Consider the following 6,117-nt stretch of genomic DNA (forward strand, 5'->3'; position numbering starts at 1 on the left):
TGCAAACACTCTCCTCACCTTGTCTGAGTCAAACCATACAGCAGGCTATAAAGCAACAATCAATACTGTCAATACACTACAGCTTCCAAACAAAACTGCTGAACCACAACACAAACAAACAAAGAAACAAACAAAACAAATAAAACGACTACGTGTCATTTATTAAAAATGAACATTACACCGCTTTTCAATTGTAACACTTTTCTGTGCCATGTTTTTTCCCTCTGGAGATGTTTTTCACAGGTGTGCGTAAGTAGGTGTGTTTTAGCATGTTTAATGCCATACAGAAGTCCGGGGCTGGGATAAGGGCAAACTGGAGGTTTGAGTGTAGTTTGAGTTGAACAGCCTTTAGAATAACATCTGAAACTGTCATGTGACAACACAAATGCTGTGGACTCAACACATCAATTTTTGATTCCATTCCAGAAGGCTTGAAAACAAATTAGAGGGAAACAAATAGGCAGTTCCGCTCTTTGGAGACAACCTTGAGCTCAGATCACATGCTGCCTAGTGAGCTAAGCACAGTGAAACTATAACTTTGGTATAATAACAGTAAATGGATCCACAAACAAGCTAAGTCAAAAGTTTCAACTGTGTGAATGAAGGCGATCACAGTTTCTTAAAATTTAAGGGTAAAACATGTGCAAAATTTTGTAAATAAAAAGAATTTGTTGAAGAAAATAATAGTACATTGATCCTCTTTTAGTGTTTATGATTGTAGTGATACTGTAACATTTTTTCAAAATTCTTATAGGAAGCCAGTGGGATTGTACCCCACCCTAAACTAATTGATGAAAACGTTTCTACTTAGATTAACTCCAGTGTTCTATTTGAAGCCCAGGAACCATGTTCGGTGACGTATGACATTATTACTCAAATGTCAGTGCTACATAATTGCCACACCATAGGATCCGCAGTATTACTAAGAATATTTCTGTGGTACTTAGTATTCATGTATTCAAACTTACATCCTGTGAAATCCAGAAAATTGAACTGGATGTTTTTCAGTTGCAAAATTATCAATTTTAAATTCATTGAATGAGTGACAATACACTGAATACCAGTGTATAGCTCCTCCGTAATTCTAAAATGAATGCGACAATGCAGCAAGGAGAGAATGGTGGCGATGACTCAGTCCAGTACCTTTCATTTCAAACGCTGTCCCTACTTAAATTTAAAGGTGATACCGGCAGCACCATGGTAACAAGGTAGCCCCAGAGTTTATATATAGTTTAAATCCTCACACTCTCGTACCATATTTGTGACGCCCCTTGGTGGCTGTTTAGCGACGAACAAGAACCTGACACCAATCTGTTTGAATGGGGAGTCGTATGTATCATAGGAAGCACAAGATGTTTCAACATTTACCCAACGTATTTTGTTTTCCTGATGAACAGCCTACCAGTTAAATTTCTCACAAATGACTGAATATGTTTTTATTCTGTAGTTACAGCCAGCAGACACTAGCAGGCATTATTTAAATGTCGTAAAAGTTCGCAAGACCTGCTAGCAATCCGCAGCGGTAATGTCCATGCTAGCATAATTTAGAATACTCTTACGGAGATACGAACAGAGATTTCTTTAAACTTAGTTCACTATCTTTAACGTTAATGAGCTAGCTTGACTAATTAAACTATGGTGGCCATGACCATAATATTGTGCAAAAGCATGCTGCTCTGCACATATTCCGTGCTATGTGAACGAGGTCAACATTAACTTGTATTGACAACATTACACAATGGGCAACGCTGTATTTAAAAAGATAAAAGGATTTAGTGAGAATCATCTCTGCGTTGTTTTTCATTGACTCCAGACAAGTGGATCTTTTACAACTGTGACAACTTTAAACTGTATCAGTGCTCCTTAGCTGTTGTATATGTAGCATATATACTGTGAGTATCAATGTCACCATGAGATCACAAAATATGTGTGTGTTTGACTGAATTATTCAGAACAATTAAATATTGAAAATACTCAGTCTGTACACAGGAACAAGAGATAAACTCATCGCGTTTTGGATGAGAGCAGAATAAATACGTTTACATGAATAATTCCACAGTCTCAACAAGCATCGACTAAAAACTGAATATAATCTTACGTATGAAGAAATGCTGTTTCCCCCCCCTTAATTCTCCAGTTGGCCTCCTCTGTGTTTCACTATCAACACAACTACAACAGCTAAACAGTTAACAGTGTTTGTGACAGTGAAAACTACTGCAGTATATGTCTATACAGAGAGGGCAAATACTTTCAAAGCTTTAAACCATTAACATATATTTTTTACCTATTTAAATGAAGTCTGAAATGACAGACTTGGACTTCCTAAACTTTCCAGAAAACCTCATCATGACTGGCATCTAACTGTGAAATGCCTTTTTAAAAAGCATAGAGTACACTTTAATAATTGAACATTCAGTCATTAATAAGGGGCAAAATGTCCTGACTATAATAAGACCAGGATATATTTTAATTATTAACAATGGTCATCAGGGTCTTTAAACTATTCAGTATCTGAGGGAGATCCTTGCCCTGTATCATAACCTTGTTGGCTGTTAACTTAAAACATTGAACCCCAGACTCTTACAGACTAGACTGACATCAAAAGGGTCCACACAACATATAGAAATTCTTCTCTTTCAGAAGAAGTTAAGAATTTCATTATTTAATCCTAAATGTTTGGGTAGATTATCTAGAGTACTGGTCAAATACGAATAGCAACAGACAGAAAGACAACAGCGGGATAAATGAACTGGGAAAAACAAGCATGACAAATGGACCGAAAAACTACTGCGGTTCTGAACTTTGCCAGAACAAATCTCCAAACTCTTTAGAGCTTAAAATGATTCTGGTCGTGTGTTTCCAGCTATCTACACTGTAGTTTTGGAACTCTGTCAGGAACTTTCTCCATTGTTTAGATTTTCCAGGCACATCTCACAAAGAGTCTCCAGGTGCTCCTGTTAGAAAGCATAGTTTCAATGATCAACTCTGAGATAAAGCAAAGAAGCAGTTCACGGAACTAAGAACAGGATAAAAAAAAAAAGCCTGTCTGTCAATCAAGACATGCAATAAACATTAAGACGATTGCATGAGTCATACGCAGACATATAAGGACAGTTTTAATTAAGTATCTGATGGCTTTGGCTTGACAGCTTTGGCTATGATGCACACAAGAATACACCAGTCAAACAAATTATAGCTCCATTGCTCTTCAGGTTCTGGATGCAGATCTGTATCACAAGTGAGGGAGTTTGCCCTTGCTGACAATTACTTCGAGAAATAATTTCACTTCATGAGATGATATTTCTTGCTGCTTACATTTTGAAATCCTGTATCCTGTTTCAATGTGCGATTTTCACATGCTGATCAAGCAAAAACATTTAAACATCCTAACTTAAAAACCTACACTTAAAGTCACTACTTTATCCCACTTCATGTGAGAATGAATGCTGTGGTATCCCAAAATTCTTGATGTAGCACAGCTCCCAATTCAGTGCCTAATGCATCCATCTGAACAATGAAGAACTACTTAAAGTCTGGAGTGCACTACACAAGTTTTATAGTAAGGGCATTATTGAGCTATGAGCTGAGAAGGCTAAGCCAAAACCAATACTGGTGGGCCCAGTCCAGTTCATTTCCTGAGGAGGTCGACATTACAAATTTGGTCTTGCTTCCATCTCACAAGGCCTGCCCATCTAACATTTAGGTTCCAATAGAATGTTAATACAAGTACAAGAACCAATCACCTGGCTGAAAGTCCTGGTACTTTCCAGGCCAATTATATGCCTATTTCCAGGTTTGCTGGGCATATTCCATGTGCTTATTCGAATCATTGCCTTACTTCTTGTGCATGTTTCATGACTGATGGATGGGGAGAAAGTTGCTGCCCCCATACTTCTTTGATGAGGTTCAGTAACCAAGGACATAAATTATCAAGATGTGCCACTTTCACCCATTCTTGGATATTACCCGCAGGGAGAGAGCAGTACATTTGTTACCTCTTCTCAAAGTTATGGTGCCAGGATCTTGGGCCTAGTTTTCTGGAGACCACCAATCTTGTTCAGCTATTATTCAAAGCCATATAGGTTTACTTCAATATCATCTTGAGTTGTCAGTATGATTAGGGGTTGATGGCCTGTCTTTCGGGTAGGACCTGCCTTCCCTGGGGGTGTCCATTGCTTGGAACAGATTCCAATTATATGAGCAAAGAGAGAAGAGAGAGAAGTGTGTGAGTTCCAAGAAAGTTTAGGCGGAAGAGCTCCAAGGATCTTGGAGGTGCGAGAGATGAGTTTTCCAGCAGTGGGTGTTGGACTGGCTCCACTGTGCACTCTTGAGGAATTCACAGTAATGATGCTGGAATTTGACATGTAGTTAGTTGCTGTCCAGGGTGCTGAAGTGTGTCATCTGTGGTTACCTGTCAGAGCTGAAGTGACACATGAGCATGAATACTGATGATGTTGGAGGGTGTGCTGCACAGAGAAATTTATCAGAGAACAGGAAGGTTTTGTTTGTCGGAGAGAGTGTATGCAGTGATGGATACTTTGCATAGTTGTCGCTCATATCTTCCTGAAGTCTTCTTCAAGGTGTCACTATACCTCAGCTGTTCAAGGACTCATGCATGGATCTGAGTAATACAGTACACAATGTCCTTATAGCAGATTAAAATTAAGCATATCAGACCAAAAGCTCATCAACAAGAGGGCACAAATCTGAAGGCACCACCAACTATGACAATAACTTTGTGACATCTTTACTATGTATCTTGGCTTGTGCAAATGTTTCCAGTTCATAGAAGTGAGAGATTCTATACAAACAGCTACTGGTAAATAAAATTATCCACTGCAGGTTATTGTGATTGCTCATGCTAATACCAGTATGCAACATTAATGTCTGTTTTTTTGTTGAAACAGATAAAGTCAAATCATGGACTAGATATCACCGTTAATGAGTATTCTCGATGGAATGTCCTTTTCAGTCCTAGACTAGACTATGTCTCTGTCAGGTGAACTGGTCCTATATCTTGCACTGTAAAACGAGTTGTCATAGGATTAAGACATTTGAAATACCAAATGAGGATTGAATTAAAGGTGAATGAGCACCGTGACAGCGGTGTAAATGTATATATACAGTTTTCCAGTTGCTGCAATATCTACAGTTTAGCTGAGCTTAATTCCCACTGTTATGGCTCGTTTGATGACTGTTGATGGAACCAAACTACTGCTGTTTTCCTGTTGATGCCATCTGTGAAATTGAGGTGCTTTGTTGTACCCCAGAAAATAGTCTCTTGCCATAGATACTTTCCCCTGTTATAAAGTAAAGAAGTAATGCCCTTTCTAGCTGCTGCATCATATCCACAGACATCCCCCTCTGTCCCAGGTCTCATCTGATTCTACATCTCATCTGCCAGGGACAGCCATAAAGTAAACAACCCAACACTGTCTTTTCTGTGCTTTAGAGTTCCTGGCGTCATCAGTGTAACTATCTGTGTAGACGTTATTCATCTCTGTTCACATCATGACTGACTGATTTATGCTGACAGCACTATCTGCCTGATATATTTACAATGCCTTTTTGACTGTTAGGCAGTCACTTCTTGATCCTGTGCTTGCGGTGGCCCCTTGTCTTGACTTTGTCTCCCTGGTCCTTTTACAAGTGTTGGCATTTGCATCAGTATCCATCACCGTAAAGTATTTTATTTTACAATACAGACAACAAAAGCTGTCAGAGATTAAGAGGATTCTGATATTTCTGACCTGCAGTGAGCATGCCCATCAACTGATTTAGTGAACGGCACTTTCCTCTTCCAATCCTCTCTGTCTCATGGTTGGATATGGTTTTGTATTTCATTAAAGACTCAAGCCAGAGCAACATGCCAGAGAGTAATAGAACACATATGGGATAGCTGGCCGACCTGGAAATCACGGGACCAGTTTGGGTTGGTTCATGACAGTTCCATATCCTTATTCATGAAAAGAATATCAGTCCAGATCCTGATACCAGACTGAACTGGATGGTTGCTCTAGCCATCAGTGGGTAGTATCTGGGTTTAAAAAAAAGCACCAGTTTAGGCGATCTTTTGTGTCTCACAAAACTGGGGGCTTACTTCCTAGAATAGTATTT

This window comes from Chanos chanos, chromosome 8, assembly GCF_902362185.1.
Source record: "Chanos chanos chromosome 8, fChaCha1.1, whole genome shotgun sequence".
NCBI lineage: Eukaryota > Metazoa > Chordata > Actinopteri > Gonorynchiformes > Chanidae > Chanos > Chanos chanos.